The following is a 25,422-nucleotide window of genomic DNA, read 5'->3' on the forward strand; positions in this document are numbered from 1 at the left end:
AAGAGCTGCAGCTCGGTGGAAGAACACCCACTTTGTCTGCAGAAAGCCCTGGGTTCAATCCCAGACAGCATTTCCAGGTACAACTGGAGAGACCCCTGGAAACCCTGAGGAGCTGCTGTCAGTCAGTGCAGACACTACTGAGTGGTTTTGACTCTGTAAAAGGCCGCTCCCCGCCCTCTGTATTAAAAGCAAACACCCAATAAAGTTACAGAGCACAAGATGCTGAAGTCTTGTCTAGCTATGAAAACTAAGCCTACTCTTTCTTCCTATTCTAAATTTCGCTCTTAGCATAGGAACAAAGAAAGCTACTCTATAACGATCCAGACTAACAGTCCATCTAGTGCTGTCTACACTGACTGGCAGTGGCTGTCCCAAGAAGTGGTCTCTCCCAATTCCACCTGGAGTTGCTGGGAATTGAACTGTGACCTTCTGCACTCAGAGCATATACTCTTATCCCTGAACTATGGCTCTTACCCCAAACAAACAGGAAACACATTGAACAAATTTGTACAAGATGCTTTCATTCCGGATTGCCCTGAACGAGCCATGGGTGTGTATTCCAACTCTTCTAGGAACACAGGAATGCGCCTTACACTGAGTCAGGCCACTGGTCCATCCAGCTAAGTATTGCCTGCACTAGCTGGCAGAAGCTCCCAGGGGTTCAGCCAGTCTCTCACAGTCCTACTTGGAGCTGCTGGTGTTAAGTTGTGGGTGAACATATCAGACGACACAGCGATTCTTCCAACTGCTCTTGTTTATTCACAGGCCAGGACAGAACTGAACTGAAGGGTTCAGTCAGCCTGCTTATATAGAGCTCCAGTACAATGTAACTGTAACAATTTTCTAAAACTATCCAAACACCGAATGTCACTTTCGATCCCTTATTTGCATAACTATCTACAGTATCCCCCTGCTGGCCCAGGGTGAGAACTTCAGTACATACCAGCTGGGGCCTTGGGCATTTCTGCATGCAATCTGCCACTCAGCAATAGCCCTTCCTTATCTCACAAGGCAACAATTGCTCCCTGGGCCACCCCCTTTGCTGAGTGCAGAGGAAAAACACTGCAAGGAGGGTTCCACCACCACCACCACCACAACCAATGCTGAAATGGGTTAGTAAGAGAGGCATTTCAAAACTTGAAACAATTATTCCGATGGTGCTTTTTCACATTTGCTTTCTGTAATGCCTGGCTCCCCTGTTGGGAGTTCACACCCGTGAGAACAGCATTTGCACAAAGCACGTGCGGCTAGCACTGAACCTGCAAAACACAACGTGGGGAATGAGAAGCTTCCTCCAGTCACCCCTATCGCATGTGGGAAGCATCTGTCAACATTTCAACTCCCACGTTAGAGCAAGACAGCATAGCAGCTTCAGTTGCATGGCAGGGCGACGTTGGCTGCGGTCCACTTCACAGCCACAGTTCAGCTTGGCTCCATTGAACACCGTTGGCAAGAGAAACACAGGACAGGGGACTGCTTAAACAAGTTGCAATAACAAGAGGATGAGAAACCCACTTCCATGCAGGCTGTTCCTCCCACTCCTCTGTGGGCTCCAGCCAAGTCTATGAAATGATTTGTTCCCTTCATAAGATGCATCAAACGACTTGGATGATGGACTCAAGGGCATCCTGATCAAATTTGCAGATGACACCAAACTGGGAGGGGTGGCTAACACCCCAGAGGACAGGATCACACTTCAAAACGACCTTGACAGATTAGAGAACTGGGCCAAAACAAACAAGATGAATTTTAACAGGGAGAAATGTAAAGTATTGCACTTGGGCAAAAAAAATGAGAGGCACAAATACAAGATGGGTGACACCTGGCTTGAGAGCAGTACATGTGAAAAGGATCTAGGAGTCTTGGTTGACCACAAACTTGACATGAGTCAACAGTGTGACGCGGCAGCTAAAAAAGCCAATGCAATTCTGGGCTGCATCAATAGGAGTATAGCGTCTAGATCAAGGGAAGTTATAGTGCCACTGTATTCTGCTCTGGTCAGACCTCACCTGGAGTACTGTGTCCAGTTCTGGGCACCACAGTTCAAGAAGGACATTGACAAACTGGAACGTGTCCAGAGGAGGGCAACCAAAATGGTCAAAGGCCTGGAAACGATGCCTTATGAGGAACGGCTAAGGGAGCTGGGCATGTTTAGCCTGGAGAAGAGGAGGTTAAGGGGTGATATGATAGCCATGTTCAAATATATAAAAGGATGTCACATAGAGGAGGGAGAAAGGTTGTTTTCTGCTGCTCCAGAGAAGCGGACACGGAGCAATGGATCCAAACTACAAGAAAGAAGATTCCACCTAAACATTAGGAAGAACTTCCTGACAGTAAGAGCTGTTCGACAGTGGAATTTGCTGCCAAGGAGTGTGGTGGAGTCTCCTTCTTTGGAGGTCTTTAAGCAGAGGCTTGACAACCATATGTCAGGAGTGCTCTGATGGTGTTTCCTGCTTGGCAGGGGGTTGGACTCGATGACCCTTGTGGTCTCTTCCAACTCTATGATTCTATGATTCTATGATTCTATGAAAATCACACCAGTTACTTTTTTTGGTTGGAGCAATGCACTGGTTATCTTTATGCAGCTGAAACTCAGCCCCCAAAGCTTATCATGATAAAACAGCAGCAACACAACTGCTTATTCAAACAAGCTTTCCACATGAATCATAGACTTGCAGAGTTGGAAGGGACCCAAATGGTCTTCAAGCCCTTCCAATGAGCCTGATGTGCCTTCTCAGTATCTTCTGAAGAGACCCAGAGTTATGGCAAAATGTACAAATTATGGGCGATGAACTTTTTCTGTTGAGGCCCACGTGCCCCTGGGGATAATCTGTTGAGAGCCAGATGTCAGAGATGGGCAGGGCCAGAGCCACCTCCATCTCTCTCTTGAGGTCTTCACCACCCCACATTCTCTTTCTCTCTTAAGGTCATCATCACCCACCCACACTCTCTGAATCGTATTTGCACACACCATCCATCCATCCAATGAATGTCCACCAGGTACTCTCAAATATTTATCCCGTAGGGAGTTGCAATCCCAAAAAACCGTAGGACATCAGGTTACAACATAGGAGTCTGCCCTTCACAGAGTAGACAATTGGTCCATGTACCACTATATTGTTGACACTGACAGGCAGTGTGTTTCTGATGTGGGACATCCAGACATCTCCTACCTGGAGATGCTGGGAACTGAACCTGGGACCTTCCGTATGCAAAACAGATACACTTCCGCTATGTCCTTATGAAGGTGATTCACATGGAAGATGGTGCAAGCTTGTTTTCTGTCACTCCAGAGGGGAGGACCCAATCCAAGGACTTCAAGTTACAAGAAAAGAGATTCTGACTCAACATTAGGAAGACCTTTCTGACAGTAACAGCTGTTTGACAGTGGAACCGACTCCCCTGGAAGGTGCTGGACTCTTCTTCATGGGAGGTTTTTAAGCAGAGGTTGGGTGACCATCTGTCAGGGATTCTTTAGCTGTGATTCTTGCACTGCAGAGGGTTGGACTAGAGGGTTGGGGTCCCACTCAACTCTATATTTCTATGTTTCCAGCTTATTAACTCCCCATTCTAAGTTTGCCCCTCTCCTTGGGTGCTGGAGACCCAAACGGTTCTTCTCTATATAATGAAAGTAAGCAGAACCTGCTACCATACTCCTCTGAGACTATGTTGGGATTATCTGCCCTCTCTTTTGGAGTTCTTTCCTTGGGCTTATAAGAAGTAAACAAGGTAATGGGGGGGGGGGAATCATCAGCATTTGCCAGTTCCCTGCAAAAAGATAGATGATCACACAGCAGAGGAAGTTAATGCCATCTTCATTTTTCTAACGAGACACAAGGATGTCCTTGGATCCTTGAGGGAACGATCCCACTGATTGTATCACAGCCAGGCAGTCTCTATCTGATAACACACATGGCTAATACAGTCACGATTTAATCTTGAAGAGCCATCTCATTAGCCACCAACTCTACTGAATGCAGTTGCTTAATTCAATTGTGGAACATCCAAAACCTCACAGTTCCTTTTCTTTTCTGTGCCATTTGGAAGAGACTTCTCTCTGACAAAGGTCTGTCCTGCAGCGTTCCATTTAAAATAATGTTCTAGCCAATTCCCCTCAGCGGTATTAATTTTTGTTCTTGGTCTAATAATGCAAATGGCAAAAAAAGTAAAAAAAAAAGGGAAGGGTTTTTTGTGTGTGTGCCTCTAATTGATAGAAACAAAGTTTGGGGATGCATGCAGATCCCGCTGGCCAATTCTCGAAAAGAACTTGTCATAGGAGACACATAAAAGATGAGCAAAAAAAACCCCAAAAACCAGTGATGGAAAGAAAACGACCAAAACACATCAAACAGGTTTTTTTTAAAAAAGATATTTTTTTAATCAATGGCCACTTTGAGCATTATGGTGGGGAAAGGAATATCTGAAATCCCTACCTCTCTTTTAAAAGCTTTCTATGACTTTTGTAGACATTACTGCCCTGCTGAACGAGTTTCCAGTTGCTTATCCAGCGGATTACTTCAAAGGCTGCCCCCCTCCCATCTCATACTGCGGCTCCTGCAGAGTATCTATTCCCAAACCCAATTCAAAAGGCAGTTGCCCCACATCCAGCCTCCACAAAATGACTTGCAGGGCGAGCTTTGCTCTGGGCTGTGGAGAGGGATATATCCTGCTGAGGATCAAGGGGGCTGTTAATTTCAAATGGATCCTCGAGGTCAGCTGAGGTGAACAAACTCACACGAAGAACAGGAAACATGGAGGATAATTGTATTGTGAATTTCCAGTATTGCTTTCCAGTACTGGAGGGCAGTAAGTCTCCAAATACCTGTTGCCAGGAATCACAAGTGGAGAGGGAGAGAGAGCGCTTTCGTACTCAGGTCCTTCCTGCAGGACTCCTAAAAACATCTGAGTGGCTGCTGGATTAATGGGGCCTTTGATCTGATTCTGAAGATCAATTCTTAAGGCCCTATTTGAAGGAGATGCTTCTCTACAACTGCAAAATCCACTTGAGTGCAGAGGGGTAGCTGTTATGCATTTCCGTGGCTTTAAGAGGACCCCCCCCCCCCAAGAACTAGAGGCCATGTGTATCTGAATATCAGTTGCTGAGAATCACAAGTGGGGAGCATGCTCGTGGGCATACTGGGCTACATGGACCACTAGTCTTAACTCTAAAAAGGCAGCTTCATATGTTCCTAATAATTTGTGAAAATCTTTTTTAAACCAAAAACCCAGAATGAGGGGTCCGGTAGCTGCAAGCAACTCCCATGGTCAGTTGCCCAGGAACATACAAAGGCAAGGAAGTTTCTTACCACCAGCTTTTTATTCAGCATTTACAGGGAGAGACATGGAGCACAGCCTCTTGGATAACAGTGTTGTCCCGAGTGAATCTCCACCCCCTCCGTCTCTCCCACTCCCTCATGCGTCATCCCTACGGGTGCTGACAAGCGCCCTCTGCCTTTGAGCTCTTTGTTCTCCTACTTTCAAGGCTCACTGGGTTGGGGTGGGTCTGGAATGCTTTCTAAAGACACTGTGTCCATCAGCTGTTGCCTCCCTGGTGCTTCCTCTTTCTCCTCTCCCATTATTTCACAACTATTCCCCTCATCTGCCTCTGAGCTGTGACCTCCCTCAAACCCCTGTTGTAATGCTGAGCTGTCTTCCTCTCCTCTGGAAGGGTCAGGCTGGGGAGGCGGTCTCCACCATTCCTCCTCTGCCCAGTCCCTGACATCAGGCCACCAATGGGCGTGTCAATCATCAGCGGAAAATGTAGTGGCACCTGAAGGGGGTTGGGCTCATAAAATAATAACATCACCATCATTATCAAGAGGAGCCCCTCTTTTGCTGGTCTGTTTCATGAATGCTTCTTGGTGATTTTTTGAGCATTGTCTTAGTAGTGAAGCAATAAAACTGCTCTCACATTTGCAAAGCTAAGCAGAGTCTGGTATTGTTTCAAACTGGACGGGGGCCTGCATGTTGAGATTCTTGGATTGCAGGAGATTAGACTAGATGACTCTTGGGGTCTCTTCAACGCTACAATCCTACGATTTCCATGAATCAGGTCACTGACTCATTGCATAGACTAATATTATCAACAGCTTTCTGGATTCTCAGTCAAGGATCCTTCCCATCTCTTCTACCTAAGAACTTCAACTGGTGCAGCCAGAGCTGAACGCAGGACTTTCTGCATGGGTGCTGCTCTACCATGGAACTGTCAGCATCGCCCTTGAGCCAGTGCCACCAACTGGACTCATCCACTTCAGCCACGACTGGGCTAGGCGAGCTGGGTAGCACTTCCAGAGACCACCTTCTACACAGGAACAGGTCAAAGTGCTGTGGACTCACAGCTTAGAGTTGTGAGTACCGGATTCACTCCAACAAGAAGACAGTCGTCGCACAGCAGAGTATAGCAGAGCATAAACGACTCGGAGAGCAGCTCTGTATAATAAGTACTTTTATTCTATCTACAACTATCATACAAACTATATACAGAGCTAAATGAAGTCTAAACGAAAAAGCTGAACTGCACTGAGTGTCTGCAGCTGCTCTTAGCAGCAACCTTATCTATACACACGATCTCTCTCTAACACTCAGTCTCTCTCTCTGACACTTTGATGTGAGGCTGGAGCGGAATAAGTAGAGAGCAGAAATCACCCCCTCCTCTCTGAAGAATCAGCAGAGAACATCAGCAGATTCTTGGATATGGGAGGGGTGAAATCTCAGGAACTACATGGACTGGATAAGGGACAATAAACTGTGCTTGATCCTAGGACGATGAAGGCTCTCTGGGTGGGTGGTTCCCATGTTTGGGAAATTGGCAGGTTACCTGTTCAGGATGGAATTGCATGCCATCTGAAGCCCTTGCACAAAGGCCTTTCTTTGTGTTCCTTCTCCATGAGAGGTCCATGGAAACACAAGAGCAGGGCTTTTCAGTGGTGGCTTCGTGTTTGTGGAATGCTCTCCCCAGGGAGACTCACCTGGGGCCTTCATTACATACTTTTAGATGCCAGACAAAAGCGTTTCTCTTCAATCAGGCAGCATACAAAAAAAACATTATTTCAGGGGAAACTGCTTTGCAGAAATGACTATATGAAGCAAAATTTCACACAAAAATGAGTATATAAATTTGCTCTAAAAGGCTGAAGAATTGTTAGGATGACTTTTGAGAACTCAGAAACTGATGTGAAAGTATGGAGAAATGAAATCAAGATTTGGAGGAGGATGAGAAACTGAGAGAAACCAAAATTGGCAGAGGCACCCATCCCTAAGGAACCACAACCTCGGCTAAGAAACAGCTGGAGCTGGTGGAGGAAGAACACTGGCTCTTTATTTCATGGATCCTAAGGCTAAATTATCCTCCCTCCCCCACTCCCTACCCACTGCCACACCAGATTGGAAATATAAAACAATTAGGATCTCTAAAAATTTCAGAAGCAGATGAATGAAGGAACAGTCCCATTTTTGTCTTTGAAATGTAGCTCCCTTTCATTTTCTCAAAACACTTCAAAGACTTGTTTCCAGATATCTACATGTATCTCCTTGCTGCTCTCTTTTCTTCTTGGTGCATTTAAACCTTCTGATGTCCTTTTAATATTTGGAAAAGGAGTGCAGGACGCTTTAAATGCTCTGTTCCTTTTCTCAGCCAATACATCATTAGAATCCACACACACTTTTTGTAAAAAAAGAGGAAAACCTTACACATGTAAGAAAAATGGGATGACTTCTTTTCAAAAAGCCACAGGACCAAGCCATGCAGCTAGTTAACAGGCTAGAAGGGAGGTGAATAATAATAATAATAATAATAATAATAATAATAGTGCATCCATTTCCTTCTACTGCTAGATTCTGCCCACGTAGGATAGAACTGCTTGCAAGATCAGGTGGAGGAGCATTTAGGCAGGGACAGCTCTACCACTGGGAAAAATGAGGCAGCTGCCTCAGGCAGCAGTCATAGCTCCTTAGCTGGTCACTCCCATCTGCTGGAGGACAGAGCTGGGCATGCTACCCAGCTGTGTCTGCAACGTCTGCTGCCACAGGTGCAGTGGAGGACACCAGAGTTCAGGTATGGCAGTGGTAACTGGTGTCCATTGGGACAAGATCAGGGACAAGGCAGGAGGCCAACAGTAGGGGGAGACAGAGCCAATGATTAGCAGTGCCAACTAATTCTAGTTTTATCCTCCTCCTCCCTACAGAGTTCTATAAGGGGAAATGCTGAGAGGGGGGAGGAAGAGGAAGGTGACAGCCAGAACCAGCTCCTTTGGACCAGATGATGTATGTAAGATGGCAGGCTGAAGGTAGGATCAGGTTGGTGGAGCAGTGCACCATTAGCCCTAATTGACCAGACTCCACGACACTCTGGTCAGCTTCTGTATATGGAAAGGGAAGGGAAGCTGCCATCTTCTCCTTCCTTTGCCTCAGACAGAAAAACATTCTGGGCTTGCCCAGGATTTGGATCAGTTCTAGCTGAAGCTATTCCAGTTCCAAACCAAATTTGTTTCCTGTCAGTTACCAGTGAATTGGATGCCTAGGTTCACCTTAAAGACTGACCGGATGTGGTTGAATGTTCTGCAACATTTATTAGATATGGTGTTTATTACATTTTTTTTGAGGCTGGAGTGTTTTCTGCTCTGAATTCCTTTAGGAGAAAGGGTGGGATATACATCGAATGGCTAGCTAAATGAGTAGAAAACATGCCAGAGACCCACCACCAGCACCACCTGCAAGAGATTTGCCAAGAGCCTAACAAGACCAAAAAAACACACTGGGGCATCCCACAGTGAAGTTCAGGAGCTGTCAGAGCAGGAGAAGACTAAAACAACCAGCTACTATTAGGGACACAAACCCAATTATTGGAAATGCTGTAAAACTGCCTTTAGTTATTGTACCGCCCTGCTCTGGAACTGCTAAAGGGCCTTCTCGGTAGTGGCGCCCGCCCTGTGGAACGCCCTCCCATCAGATGTCAAGGAAATAAAAAACTATCTGACTTTTAGAAGACATTTGAAGGCAGCCCTGTTTAGGGAAGTTTTTAATGCCTGATGTATTATTGTGCTTTTAATTCTGTTGGGAGATGCCCAGAGTGGCTGGGGAAACCCAGTCAGATGGGCGGGGTATAAATAATAAATTATTATTATTATTTTAAAAGAAGACAATGACAAAAATATCAATGTATCCCAGGGATGAGGGCTGTTGCGGGGATTAAACGAGGAATGGGGAGACGCACCTTGAGCTCATTGGAGAAACAGGTGGGAGGTGGGATATAAATGCAGTAAACAACCAACAAACCTCAGTCCTGGGGGCCAAATGCACCCTTCCAGTCTATTCCGTTTGGCCCTTGCGACTGCCCAAGGGCCATACACCTTCCCAAGTCACACCCTTCACCAGCCCTGATTTGCACCCTCCTTGAGAAGCATCATCAGAGTTCAAGGACATACTCAAGCTGGGCAAAAAGTGTCATTGAATAATGCTTCTTGCTTGCCTGGATAGGTGGAGGACAGAGCGGGTGGTACATGTTTGTGTAGAATCTAGCCTAGTGTACGAAGGTAACATTTACATTAACTGCAGATGGTGACAGCAGTCACGAAATTAAAAGATGCCTGCTTCTTGGGAGAAAAGCAATGACAAACCTAGACAGCACCTTAAAAAGCAGAGACATCACCTTGCCAACAAAGGTCCATATAGTTAAAGCTATGGTTTTCCCACTAGTGATGTATGGAAGTGAGAGCTGGACCATAAAGAAGGCTGATCGCTGAAGAATTGATGCTTTTGAATTATGGTGCTGGAGGAGACTCTTGAGAGTCCCATGGACTGCAAGAAGATCAAACCTATCCATTCTTAAGGAAGTCATCCCTGAGTGCTCACTGGAAGGACAGATCCTGAAGCTGAGGCTCCAATACTTTGGCCACCTCATGAGAAGAGAAGACTCCCTGGAAAAGACCCTGATGTTGGGAAAGATGGAGGGCACAAGGAGAAGGGGACGGCAGAGGACGAGATGGCTGGACAGTGTTCTCGAAGCAACCAGCATGAGTTTGACCAAACTGCGGGAGGCAGTGGAAGACAGGAGTGCCTGGCGTGCTCTGGTCCATGGGGCCATGAAGAGTCGGACACGACTAAATGACTAAACAACAACAACATTAATTGCTCCACCCACTTTTGCCTCTGGCCCTGCCCACCACTGACATGTGGCCCCTGGGAGGCTGCCCAGAAGGGTATGCCGCCCCTAGTTGAAAAATGTTCCTGACCTCTTATGTAAACAGTTGGTTTTATACAAGGGGGAAGGCATTGCTGTCTGTCTCTATCTTGATTCATTTAGAAAACAAGAATGAAAAGAAGTCTTGAGCATCGGCCATCTCAATGACAGCCAAGCTTTGTGGAGGCTTCTTATCTTCATTATTTTATGTACCGACTCCAGCAGTTTTCTCTGATATGTTCTATCAAGCTCAGCCGCCACTTCTAATTTGCTGAATTGCTTCAAAGGTACTTAATTATCAGATAATTGACTTGTTCAATTCTTTTCAAATAATTTTTAAAAAGAAGATGCACTCTGGCAGGGGAGCTGCGAGGGTTCTGGGAACATTGGAATGATATTCACACAAAACAGAAGGAAATTGAAACGTATCGCCAAGGAACGTCCACTGCCTGGGTCAGCTCTCTTGAAATCTGATTTCCTGGGACCTTGACCCATCTAATTGGCATTACAGCTGGCAAACAAGGGAAATATTTCAAAAATACATTGCTACTCTATAGCAGATCATTTCCAAAATGATTTTAATTCACATTCAGGGAGAGCTGCAATGCTTTTAAAGCAATATTCAATAGATGTGGACAGTTTTTCTTCCTGAATTAACATTAGGGGCACACTGCAATCTTCTTCCCCCCCCCCCCAAAAAAAAAGGTTTTACTTTCAGCATGTAAGAGTAAGGATCACTCTCAGAATACCTGGAGCTTGTGTTTCTTTATGAGTCACTGTGCTGTCTTGTTCTCCTGATCAGTGGTGGTATAGTAGTAAACTCTGAAATGAAGGAGCTCTTCATAACAGGCCCTGAAACCAGGCCACCAAGGAAAGTTTGAAAAATGCTGGCAATTGTGCTGATCCATTCTTATGCATGCATACACAGAGAACAGCACTACACAGCATAATACCCAGCTTATTAGGGTCAGTATGAATGCAGACCTATGCATAGTTTCCTAGGAGTCAGCTCCACGGAAGTCTTTGGCACTTACTTCTGACTGCATAGATTCATCTTACAGGCTTAAGGTAAGTTGGTGATTGGAAAGACCACAACGATGCTAGCGTCTGTCATCAAAATAAAGGCCACGATGATGCTTAGATCCTTTAAATTGTCTAATTTTCTATTTAACTTGGCAATTTTATCTGTTTAGTTGTGTTTATATATTCCTGAACTTGGAGCACAAACCACAATGGCTGGTGGCTGATGCAAATAAATACCCCTATATTTAAACTGCTGGCATAAAGTATGGACCTCATCAAAGAAAAGGGAAGGAGTATCTAGGCTTTGCTGAATCATTTCCCCAATTTCCTATATACTAATCTGTCACAAACAAATATTTCTTGCAGCCGTTCTCTCTCAGCACTCAGTCTGAGAAGCACTGCATTAAGGAATGGTTTTCCTTAATTAATTCCTCACTGACAAGCATCTTGTAAATGAAAGTTTGAGCCAGGCGTGGGCAGCCTTTGGCCCAGGGGGCGAATGTGGCCCTCCAGCTCTCTCTGTCTGGCCCTCTGAACTCTCCCAGGTCATATGCCCATTTCTCACACCACATCCCTCATTGGCCTTGCTTCACCCCTGGGGTGTTTTCAGCTGGCTGGAATGTGTCCTTGAACTCTGACCATGTCTTTTGCTTGTATGGATGGAGGATAAAGAAGTGCATGAGAGTGGATGTAGAAAGTTGCCCACTGTACAAAGGTAAATCTTTTCTTGCTCCACCCACTTTTGCCTCTAGCCCTGCCCACTAACTGGCAATTACCCCTCAGAAGCTTACCCAGAATGGAATGCAGCCTTCAGGATGCCAAAGATCCCACAGCTCTGGTTTGAATTCTCCTGCTGGAATCCACAGGTGCACACTTTAATTTTGTTTTGTAAGGTAAGAAAGGTAAAGGACCACTGGACAGTAAAATCCAGTCAAAGGAAACTATTGGGTTGTGGTGCTCATCTCGCTTTCAGGCCAAGGGAGCCACCGTTTGTCCACGAACAGCTTTCCAGGTCATATGGCCAGCAGGACTAAACCGCTTCTGGCGCAATGGAACACTGTGATGAAAACCAGAAACACTGTTTACCTTCCCACTGTAGTGGTACCTATTTATCTACTTGCACTAGCATGCTTTTGAACTGCTAGGTTGGCAGGAGCTGGTCCAGAGCAACGGGAGCTCACCACGTCACAGGGATTTGAACCGCCGACCTTCTGATTAGCAAGCACAAGAGGCTCAGTGGTTTAGATTTCACATGAAATGGAACACGTTGTTTACACTGTTTTTTCTGGCTTTGCTAGAACCATATTGCTTCGTTGTTCTTCAACTAACCAAATAAAAGCAACCCACAGGTGCCCTTCTAGAATAATTTTCAAGAATGATTTCCTTGGATTTTCTGAAAGGGACTGTTGAATTCCTACTTGTTAGGCCCGTGGATGCTTTGCCAACGTTTTAACTACCGCCTTTTAAAAAAATTAATCACCCCCCACAGGCCTCAAATAAAGAAGATTTGAAAGCCAGCCTTGTGAGCCCAAGACTCATTCTGTTCCGCTTTAATGATGTACAGAAAACTGCTTTTCAGAGCTCCCACGAATGTGGTGGAAACCACAGAGCCTGGATGGATGTAAAAGATGTAAGAGGACGGTGTTCATTATAAGCTTAAAAGTTATGAGAGTCCAGGAACGGCTAAGCGACCTTCATTTGATTTATATATCTTTTATTTCGGCATTAAGCCAATAGGAAAAGGGAGGAAACTCCACCCTGAGGCCTCAGAGTAAAGACAACAACCCATTGTTTGAGGTGGCCCCCAGAACTAAAGATGTTGGAGAATTCCAGGGAAAATGGAAAAGGAAGTGGAAATTGCTGCAATCCGTGTGATCAACTGCAGCCAGGAATGGAACTCAGCTGTATATTGATGGATCCTTTCCTTGCTTCTGTTCTGTGCTTTGCCTTGTACAAGCTTGTAACCGATAGAACTTTGTGTGTTTACATGTGCTGTTTGTACTATTCAATCAAAATAGCGTATTAGCTTGAATATAAGCCTCACACTTTTTTTTTCCAAATTATGACCGTGAAAAGTTAAAGTGCGGCTTAAATTTGCGACCTTACAAAAACTGGCTTTTATGATATCACTGCTGAAACAAACATACGGTAAAACTGAAAGGGTGTGAGTGCTTGTGGAATTTTAAGGGAGCAGCTTAAATTTGGGTATTGTCTCCCCCCCCCCCCTTGAATTTTAAAGGTGTGGCTTATATTTGGGCCAATACGGTAACAAAAAAATTGCAAAGAAAAGAAGCGAGAATGGAAATCAGTTAAGTGAATAGGATCAGTAATCCTTGATATTGTGGTTGTTTTCTACAGTGTACAAATGGATTGTAACAAATGACTGTTTTGACATTTTCTTCACATTAAATTGTATGTGAGTCATGGAGATGGCTACGTAAGGGTGGATGAGGCGATTGATGTGTTTCTGGCAGAAACCAAACTGCAGTGGAAAGGAAACAACGCTGATCCCTGCCCATCATGGAGTAGTTTGTTAAACCTAATAAGCCAGCCACCCCAGCAGATGCTACCATATCTAATTAGCAAGTAAATGAACACAGGAACTGACTCCTCAACCTGAATCAGAAGCAGCCCAGAAACACAATTCAAGAAACAGAAATAACAAATCTCAGAAAATGCAAATGTTGATCTGTCATGAATCCTGAAGCTGCTGCCCGAAGGAAAACTAGGACCACCAATAAAGCCTAGTTAACGCAAAGTCAGAGGCAGGCACTGTATGTGGACCTCAGAGATGCAGCTTAGTCCCACCTTCAGCTACAGCAGAGGGAACCTACAAGAGATGCTACTGGCACTATCATTCCCATCATCCCCAACCACTAACCAGGACTGACAAGAGTTTGAATCTAATTATATCTGCATTACACCATGTTGGCTACCCCTGAGCTGTGATATAGTTCATGAAGGAATCAGCATGCTCTACTAATAAGGACCAACTCATTCTACAATGGTGGGTCCTTATGTAGCCCCAAATTACATCATCTACGCAAGAGGGGAAGTATCAGCAGGCCTGGGGGAGCTCCAGGTTTACAGAAACAAACATATCTCTGGGAGGAACATTCTAAGGGGCTGGAGCTCCAAAACAGCCCAATGAATATCGAAAATGCTAATTTATTTCTCCAGAAACAGGAACCCCCCCCCCCAAGTCTCCCCAATAGGAAATGTGTCCTAGAAAAACTTCCCTAAGCTTTCCACTCTCAGAAGAGAAAGCGGTGCTTCTCTTGAGGTTTTCCTTGCAGGTCATTGCCTGTCGACTGTGCTAGGAGCACAACCACTGTAGGAACATGGGAAGCTGCCTTATACTGAGTTAGGCCTTTGGTCCATCTAGCTCAGTATTGTCTACACTGACTGGCAGCAGCTCTCTGGGGTTTCCAGCAGGAGCCTCTCCCAAATCTGTCAGAGATTGAACCTGGAACCCTCTGCTTGCAAAGCAGACACACTGCCAATGAGCTATGGCCCTTCCCTGAAACAGGGATGACAGGCCAATTCTTTTACTAAGCATGAATCATTTGGCACAGTAAAAGACCTTATTTTCTCAAGGCTTAATGAATTTTTTGGAGCCTTCCTCATTGCGGGAGCACTCCAAATTATGTCTCTTGCGGGGCTTGTTTTGCTCAGGCTATTGCTGCCGCTGCCTCCATCCCTCAGTCAACTGCAGCTGATCTGCCACATTTCACGCTATTTACATTGGGCTCAGTATAAATTTCTCACACAGCGCCAAAGCTTTGCAGATTAATTCTGAGGCACTCAACAGTTGCGATCAAACATGTCTGAAAGAGCTCTCCTTTGGTCTCCATATGTTCTCAGTCACCACCAAGGTCTTAACAGAAAGCCCTGCTCAACCACCCCATGATATAGCCATTTAAACCTGTCAGAATGCAGGGTTTAAAATATTTCCAACTTCCTCATTTGAACGCCAGCAGCTCGGTGCCTTTCAGTGTTTAAACCGAAGATGTCTTCATTGCTCCTTTTTTAAGGAAAAACTTTCTAACAGTAAGCGCTGTTTGACAATGGAATGAACACCCTCAGAAGGTGGTGGACTCTCCTTCCTTGGAGGTTTTTAAGCAGAGGATGGATGGCCACTTGTCAGGAATGCTTTAATTGCGATTCCTGCATTGCAGGAAGTTGGACTAGATGGCCCTTGGGGCTCCTTCCAGTTCTATATTTCTATGATTTCCTTTTAATTGAACAAATGTGCACAGCAAACAACAAGCTACCCAGAAAAGAGCCAAAATCAACCCCCATGAGCTTGCAAAGACTGCGTCCGGAACTCTGTGGCTCAATGGGTTAAGCAAAGTTTACACAACCGGAACGTGTTACGGAGGCTGTAGGTTTGAATCCCACTTCTCTTCCGTGGGAAGCGTAAGTAGTAAACATCACCAGACATCTTTAACATTTCATCCCCAAATAATACAGAACTTTATAAACAGGAATATGGGAGAAAGGATGGCTGGACAAACATATACATATTTTCTGGAGACCACACGTGTTACAGTGGAATAAACATCAAGTGCCACATAACATGTACCTCCACACTTTTAGTATGGCAGCACCTACCCCCACCCACTGACATTAGCAGCACCCTCATTGTATTGTTTTGGTGCATATTAAGGGACGCGGGTGGCGCTGTGGGTTAAACCACAGAGCCTAGGGCTTGCCGATCAGAAGGTTGGCGGTTCGGATCCCTGTGATGGGGTGAGCTCCTGCTCCTTGGTCCCTGCTCCTGCCAACCTAGCAGTTTGAAAGCACATCAAAGTGCAAGTAGATAAATAGGTACCGCTCTAGGCAGGAAGGTAAACAGCGTTTCCGTGTGCTGCTCTGGTTCGCCAGAAGTGGCTTAGTCATGCTGGCCACATGACCCAGAAGCTGTCTGCGGACAAACACAGGCTCCCTTGGCCTGTAGATGAGAGCTGCAACCCCAGAGTCGGTCACGATTGGACCTAATGGTCAGGGGTCCCTTTACCCTTTACCTAAGTGTACAGAGTGCTGTTGAGCTCAGGTCCTGCTTGTGAGCTTCCCATTGGGGCACCTGGGAGAACAGGATGCTGGGCTAGATGGGCCAATGACCTACAAAGGAGCTCTTTATGTACTCTATGCTAACTCTGCTATCAGAGGTAGTATACCCCAGAATACCAGGTGCACTGGAAAATCACTTGAATGAATTATTAGGGGAAATTGCTAAGAGAAATATGTGTATTAGAAGAAACTTTCAGACAGACAGACAGACACACACACGTACACCACCAGCAGGTGCAGAAAGGGCGTGAACCAAACTGAAGACTAAAAAATGTGAAAGAATGAGACTGAAAATGAGTTTCTAATACCGACACAAATCTGTTGCAGGAGGTGGGGTGGGGGGACAAATACACAAAAGAAAATTGTTCGAGAAACTCTGTGCAATACAACACAGGCTAATGAAACTCCGTAGCAGAAGGCTGGAAAGCACTAAATGGCATTACAAACAGCAATACAGCAAGAGAGTCATTAATATAGCAAAAGAGTCATGAGGCTGCTCTTTGTGGAATACTTGCACACTTGATCCTTCAAATCTTGCCATGCTCATTTTTAATAATGGCTCATGACCATTCAATTCACACATGTGGCCCTGAACATTCGAATTACAAATTACGGTGACTGCATCATTTAGAAGGGGAATGGTCATTTTTCAGGAGATGGTAGTATTCAGTTGAAATGAATTTATTTCCCGTCTTAGCAATTTCAGTCCAACATTTGCTATCCACTAGTGCAAGGCCTTTTGCGCTACTGGGTAGCTGAGTTTTAATGTTATGCAACAGAAGAATCCAATGCACAATGAGCAGAAAATCATTGCACAACAGATTGTGCAACTGATGGTGCAACGAAGTAGCCAGCAACCTTGAGCATCAATGTTCCATGGGCACAAAATATTTCACTGGAGGATCAAGTATATTACTATGCGATTTTAACTTAGTGCTACACTGAATGTAGCCCACACCATTTTGAGATACTTTAGAAATTATTATTATTATTATTATTATTATTATTATTATTATTATTATTATTTCTATTACTACTAGAAATTACTACTACTACTACTGTACTACTATTATCAACACCATCATCACTATAGATGCATTCATCACCTTCTATACAACCATCTTAAGGTAATGTCCAATGGACTATTTAAAACAGTTAAAAACACAAAAACAGGAAATACATTTAAAGCATGCCTAAAACTCATGCTATTTTTCTAGAAAAAGAGGTGCCGGAGCTCACCATGAACTTTCCCTTGTTCTCTTAGAATGGCAATGGCACCCACCTGAGAGGTGCTGGAGCTCAGCTCTGGTGAAAAAAAGCCCTTACTAAAACCATGGCAAATAGATATACATGGCAAAAACCCATTTCTAAAGACTCATGGTAAAGAAATTGTAAAATCCTCTATGATTTAGCTACCATTCATGCCTAGGAGGTCACCTTCCACATATTATTTTTCATCAAAAACAAAACACCCTTCAGAATCAAACAAGGGGGTCCTTGAAGCACCACTATTTAAAGTTTGCACTCTCTTAAAATTGGCTCACCGTGTTGATCAGTCAACCAACGCAGGGATGGGGAACCTGTGGTCCTCCAGATTTTTGTTGGACTCCAACTCCCATCTGCCTCAGCAAGCACAACCAATGGTAAGGGATGATGGGAGCTGTAGTTTAAAAGCACCTGGAGGGCCACAGCTTCCCTATCCCAAATTAAACTAAATATCATAATTAAATTAACTAAAGCTTCCAGACCCAATTCTTGTACTTTTGGGAGATGTGGGACTTAATCAGCAGCAAGCTTTTCATATGTTGGAACAGTGGCTCCGTGCCAAGCTATTATAAAGAAAAATAAAAAACTTTAGCATTGTTTAAGGTTGTCTTTTTCTCTTTTTTTTAAATGACATTTGGCTGCAGTCACGTCTCTGGTTGCCACAGTTATTGGGGCCTCTGGAGATGACAATGTCAAAGCAATAAAACAAAATTTCTTTGTGGTTTAATTTGTGTCAATTGATTTCCTATTTTTAATTAATAATTCTAATTATGATGCAGCAAATTTACCCAACAGACACAACCACTTTAATCAGAGCTCATTGATTGCAAACTGCAGACTGATCCGCACATTCCTGACACCATCGATTTCCTGTTGGGGAGGAGAAGAAAACAATAACGGGACTGACACCCTCGGCAGTCGTTTGCGCACCGGCAAAACTCAATGCTACGAACTGATGCATCCGACCTTAACAAATAAAAAGCCAGAGCATTATCTGCGGCTTTGGCGCTTCCCAAATTGAATTCCGCAGACTTGTTATGATACAAATTAGCGAGCCCTACCAATGAGACCAGCCTCAGAGGGAGCAAAGACAGGCCAGCGTGAATGAGCGCCGGGGACTTGTCAGATCTAATTTTCAGAAGTAAGGGTTACAAAACAGATTAGGGCCAAGATCCAAAGGAAAATGCATCTTGCTTTTGTTTCTTGAACATCTGTATGCCAAACTGCTTTTGGAACCAAGGGAAGTTTCAAAACCAATCTGCAGCGTTCCATGGGGAATGTCTTGCTCAAAGAAATGATGATGTTGATGATCTCATTAGCTGATGGATGTCTTTCATAATCACCACACACATTTGGTTGCCCATAATCCACTCCTTTTCTGCCCTACCAAAGACAGCAAGAAACTTTTGAGTAGGTCCAGTTGTCATTCGTTCCCCAAACCAGTTTCCGCTACCTGCTCAGATTTTGACCCACTGGAAACAATGATGGGCCTGGCCATTTTTTTAACGACACTGGCGCAACCTGCCCAGAGCACATGGGATGAGTCTGGTAATCAACGCACATATATATCATGCAGAACAAGACCCAGAAAGAGCATTTGGAGCTTTCACCTGTTTTGGGCCACCTTAGTTTCATGGGTGACAAGGAACTATATGACTACTAGTTACCTAGACAGCATCTTAAAAAGCAGAGACATCACCTTGCCAACAAAGGTCCGTATTGTTAAAGCTATGGTTTTCCAAGTAGTGATGTATGGAAGTGAGAGCTGGACCATAAAGAAGGCTGATCGCCAAAGAATTGATGCTTTTGAATTCTGGTGCTGGAGGAGACTCTTGAGAGTCCCGTGGACTGCAAGAAGATCAAACCTCTCCATTCTGAAGGAAATCAGCCCTGAGTGCTCCCCAGAAGGACAGATCCTGAAGCTGAGGCTCCAATACTTTGGTCACCTCATGAGAAGAGAAGACTCATGAGAAGATGCTGGACTAGATGGGCCAATGGCCTGGCCCAGCAGGCTCTTCTTATGTTCTTAAGCACTTGGCTCTGGAGTTGGCCTACCTGAAGCTGCACCAAGGGGTGATAGGATCCCAACTACCATCTCCTTGACCCCTTGCACACATGTGTGTTTTTCTGCATGCAGAAACTGACAGAGCTACCCAGGACTCCCTGTATCTCATTATAATGTGCCTAGCTTGCCCACACATTGCAACTGAACCAATCATAGGACAGTAGATACAAGGAATTATTCAGGTGGCTGTTAAACATCTATTTAAATTTCTTGAACACTTATTAAACATAACCCTCCATTTGCTAACTGTAACCAAGCTGGTACCAATAAATGACGCAGGAGTCTGTGACTTAGGTCTATTTATGCTGCTTAGTTAATGAAAAATCTCAGTGCAGACAGCCAAGAGATAATGAAAGTAACTGTTGTAAGTTTGGTTGTAAGTCATTTTGGGCAAGATAAAGTGACTAACTAACTAACTAACAACAACAACAACAACTGCTTTTTCTCCTTTACGAAACTTGCTGCAAAACATTACAGCCTGGGAACTATATCTTTGTAATAGCAAAAAATATAAGCCACCCACCAAGCATTCATTTTTTATTCTAATGAGAAAGATTTCTAGCAGCAGTGGTATTTTCTGAAGGGCAAAGTAGACTGCAATTGGCTACTAAACTATATCTGTTTAAGCAAAATGAGACTAACTGGAGTTACTTACCCTGCTGATAAATGAAAAAATAATAGAAGCAGACCAGTGAATAGTTACCATACACATTCACATAATATACTTGTTAATCACACTTCAGTTAGTAAAGCCATAGTGAGTCTGAGGGCTCAGTTCCTAAATTAGCCACGATGCCTAATTTTCTACCTTCAATTTCAGAGACAGGTCCATTTGCCTTCTAGGGTGGGTGGTTTTCTGGGCAGGCACCGGGCCTCCCTAGTGAACCAGCTAGTAATAGGCCAGATAGTCTGCCTGCCACCAAATTGGCCAATGGCAGCAGGACTTGGTGGGCATTCCCCTGGGGTCAGGACCAACTGTCTAATGGCAGCACTTGGCACCGTACCCAAGGCCAGGATATATTGTGGGCCTGCCAGGCCATTTGGCCTCTTTTGTTTCACCAGTTCTCTCACCCACCCTCCCTCAATTCAGGGTTTTTGCAGATGCTACAACCTTGCTATGGACAATGTCGATTGTTGTATTCGGGGCTGGGCAGGAATTTTCCCACATGGGCAAATTGGCACTGGCCATTTGGTTTTCACCTACCTCATAGCAATCAACACAACTTTGTAAAGTGGATAGTCATTGGGTGAGCTTAGATCTTGGGTGGAGGGGAGGTTGTAGTCTCCGCCTGCCCCTCTATGGGTAAGGGTATACTGTTAAAAGGATCCAGGAGGAGTGGCTCCTGTCTGATGCTAGTGACTTACCACTCCTCCAATGGGGACCACTTGGGGGATGCCCGAATTGATATAGGTCACAGGGCATCCCTCCCAGTTGCCTCTACCCTTAGAAAAAATACCAGCAGATGGGCTAGAGGGTGTACAGGGCTGCTTACCCCAATGCCTATGGCCAAAACCTTCACAACTGTAACCAATAAAGCTGTGGCCTTATTTGATCCCATAAAACCAATACAGTGGTACCTCGGGTTACATACACTTCAGGTTACATACGCTTCAGGTTACAGACTCCGCTAACCCAGAAATAGTGCTTCAGGTTAAGAACTTTGCTTCAGGATGAGAACAGAAATCATGCTCCGGCGGTGTGGCAGCAGCAGGAGGCCCCATTAGCTAAAGTGGTGCTTCAGGTTAAGAACAGTTTCAGGTTAAGTACAGACCTCCAGAACGAATTAAGTACTTGACCTGAGGTACCACTGTATTCTGTGTATTGTCTAGTTATTTAATACCTAGGGAATGAGGTTGTCAAGGGGCCTTGACACACAATGAATACCAGCTGTTGGCAATCTTAGATGGGGGAAATGCTGTTGTGCTCATGCCCTGCTTGCAGGTTTCCCAGAGACACCTGGTGGGCCACTGTGAGAACTGGATGCTCGACGATGGACCTTTGGCTTGATCCAGCAGCTGGTCTCTTCTTATATTCTAGAAGGAGAGGGAGGATGCACCCCACTCTACTGCTGCCTGGCTCAGGAGAGCTCTACCACTCTCTAAAATACAGTTCCATCACAAAAGAGCCGGTGTGGTGCAGTGGTTAGAGTGTTGGACCAGGACCTGGGAGACCAGGGTTCGAATCCCCACTCAACTATGAAGTTTATTGGGTGACCTTGGACCACTCACTGTCTTTTAGCCTAGCCTACCTGACAGGGTTGCTGTGAGGATAAAATGGGGAGGAGAACTATATATGCCACATTGAGCTCCTTGGAGGAAAGGTGGGGTATAAATGAATAAATAAATAAATAAATAAATCCCTTTTGACTTGCCAAGGCGGAGGGCGGGATTTCCAGTCAATATGAACTTATTTACCCTACAATTGCAAACAAGATGCCTGCTTATTGGTCACTTGGGATCTGATCAAAATAGCCTTCAACCAATGCTAAAGAAAGAGAGAGAGAGAGAAGAAGAAAAAACATGCCTCTCATTTTAGTATTCCTATTAAAAATAATTGTGTCTTGGGTATCCAAAGTAACACCGGTCTGGTGAAATTTCTTGGTATCTGTGTCACACATCCTTATCAGGGCTGACACTGGAAAATTAACTGCCACATATACAAGAAATGTGCAAATTGATCTGTAGATTAGATGCAGAGAAGCAGCAGAGTGGATTGTAGTCTGTTCACAGAGCTCATCCGCTGCAGCCAACCGTAGTCCGCAAAGATCTGCCCCATAACAAGCGTGTTAGTCTTTAAGATTCCACAAGACTCTCTAGGCCCCTCCAGATGTCCTTCCTTCTGCACTGAGGATGATTTGTGCTCATAATGCTAGATGCAATCCCGCATTCTATACTATTTACACCTTCAAAGATTTCAGGGTGGTCATACTGCTCCATTTCCAAGCAGTGCACTTCCTGTAACTTCCTGCTGAAATCCCATTATTTTTCACACCACAAATGTTTTGAAGTTCTTTTCTTCCCTTCCACTCTAGTTCAAGAGTTGCCCCTCCAGATGGCCATAATGTGGTAACACTGGGGAAGCATTGCAGAACAACTGATAAAGCAGAACAGATCCACCACTAATGCCTTTTTATGATGCCAGGAATACAGAACACACCTGCACAATGTCTAAACTATGGAATTGTCTCCCGCAAGATGAAGGAATGGCCATCAACTTGGATGGTATTAAAAAGAGGGTTAGATAAATGATAATCCTCCCATTGGATACTAACCACAATGGCTATGTTCTACTCCCACTGTCAGAGGCAGTCTGTCTCTGAATACCTATATGCCTCTGAATACCAGTTGTTGCAAACAGGTGGTGAGCAGAGTGCTTTCCAACAGGCATTGGGTTGGCCATCATGAGAACAGGATGCTGGACTAGATGGGCCTTTGTCCCTGACCCAGCAGCTTGTTCTCATGTCCTTAAGCTGTCACAGAGCACATGTGAGAGGAAGGTGCCAAGGTCAGTGTGTGAGTGACTTGCCACTGCTGGCATCAACCATGCAAAGAAGAGCTATCTTGCAACAGACAATGCTGCTCTTTTATTCCCATCTAACAGCAAAGGGCGAGAGTGCACAAAACAGTTTCTGTACATTATTATCTAGAATGAATAGCTATATAAATTCTTAATTGCTATACCTAAGGGGGGGAAGCAGAGCTATCTTGCTCATTTAGTTAGAATAAAACCTCAGTGCTTAACATCATCCTTTATCTCCTTCCCCAGATAAAGGATGATGCACTGCCGGAAAGGGAAAACATGCCTTCTCTCCTCAACTAATGCAGTTTCCGAAAAACTGATCAGCCAATAAGGCTTGAAGAAGCTATTATGGGGATGTGAGATCTCGGGGGTGGACCATAACTGATGACAATGACTCTCTTATCGTTGAATCTCTACTGTAGGGCAAGGGGATTTTTCAGAAATGGTCCATTCACCACAGGCATTGACGTTGGAATTTTTCACACAAGACAAGCTTTCGCTATATGCAACTCTCCACGCCAAAGTGCTCCTTGCCTGACATTGAAGGGTATCAAATAAAAATCCAACAGAAAAAAATCAACGAGAACTCCAGTTATAGACTCATTTGTACGTAAGGTTATTTCAATCAATAGACCGTCATACACCAGCAGAGAGAGTTATGCCATAACAATCTTCCAACAGATATCCAGAGTTCCAGAGCTGACATTCCACAAGGTCAGTCAGTGGGAACCATTGCTTTTTAATCAGGCAATTGATCTTGCTGTAAATACAACAAATTAAATTTTATCACAGATGTTTCCCAAAAGGCAAAGGGAACAAAAAACATATACACAAATTAGGTGTTCCTCTGATTAGAGGAATTCTGCTTAAATCCCATTTCAGAAAAATATGGCGCGAAGAGCAAAAAACTCAACCTGTCCCAAATTAAAATGGGGGAAATGGTTGAGGGAGTTGGGGATGTTTAGCCTGGAGAAGAAGAGACTGAGAGGTGGGTGATTGTCATCTTCAAATATCTGTCACATGGGCTGTCACATGAAAGATGGAGCAATCTTGTTTCCTGCTGCTCCATTGGGTAGGACCAAAACCAATGGATTCAAATGACAAGAAAGGAGATTGCAAGTAAACATCAGGAATAACTTTCTGACAAGGGCTGTTTGACTGTGGAATGGACTACTTAGGAAGGTGTGGAACTGTCCTTCATTGGAGGTTTTAAACAGAGGTTGGGTAGCCACCTGTCAGTGATGATTTTGCTGATTCCTGCATTGCAAGGGGTTGAACTAGATGGCCATTGGGGTCCCTTCCCTGGGAGAATATAGTGGTTCTATTACTTCCCTTCTCCACAAATTCGCTGAATATGACCCTCAGCAGTTAATCGTCATGCACTCCCTCCAGCTATACACTCTGTGTTTTTCCCAAGAATATGAAAGCACCATTTACTATGTCACTCAATCTATGCACTTCCTCATGAACCACAATCACGATCAAGAATGAAAAGGCTAGCTAATAAGTCACCTTAAATCAGGAACAGCCAGTGTTGCTGGATTCCAATTCCTGTCAGCCTCAGCCAGTGTGACCAGTGATGAGGTTTTATGGGAAATGTAGTCCAACAACATCTGGAAGGAATCACATTGGTCACCTATGTCCTAATCACTAGCAAGCCTTCTTCCTGTTGACAAGCCACCTCTGGCACAAGGGGAAAAGGCAACAAGGTGAACCTGCACCACGCACAATCCAATTTGTGTGATATGAGCAAACATCTTATCTAAATTTGTTGTAGAAGCTGGACTCAAACCTATCAATTCTGAGACTATTAGAAGGAAAGCAGCATAAATCAACATTGAAAAATATGTATCAGTGGATAATTTGAGGAGAAAGGAACAGAGATGTTTGGGGGGTTTTTTTAGTCCATGCCTAGTACATAGCAAGAAGATGCTCAAACTTACAAAGGAAACCTCCCTCAGAATGGTACCACCAATCAGAGTATGTGCCACCTCTGGAAAGATTATGCCACCCTGACCAGCTGCTAAGCAATGCATCTTGGCCAGTCGACTTTTAACAAAAACAGAATTAACCCCTTTAAGTTGGACACTAAATGATCCCTGCTGTTGAACTTCAGACAGAAAGAACACTCTGGGCCCCTCCTATCAGCCAGGGGACTAAAGATGGATGGTTCTGTTGGTTTGCATATATTACTACAATCTGCTGCAAGCCACCTTGAGTATCATTCAATCAAAAGGCAGGATATAATTATTTCAAATAAATACATTCCCTCTCTAATTATATAGTACACTTTCTAAG

General features: G+C 44.4%; 1 protein-coding gene across 7 annotated transcripts in view; it reads right to left on the bottom strand.

Moving 5' to 3' along the window:
- The window catches only part of MEGF11 (multiple EGF like domains 11), a 345,431-nt gene that overhangs the window by 140,134 nt on the left and 179,875 nt on the right, over positions 1 to 25,422 (bottom strand). The window lies entirely within an intron of this gene.

This window comes from Podarcis tiliguerta (genome assembly GCF_965153285.1).
Source record: "Podarcis tiliguerta genome assembly, chromosome: 14".
Classification (NCBI taxonomy): Eukaryota; Metazoa; Chordata; class Lepidosauria; order Squamata; family Lacertidae; genus Podarcis; species Podarcis tiliguerta.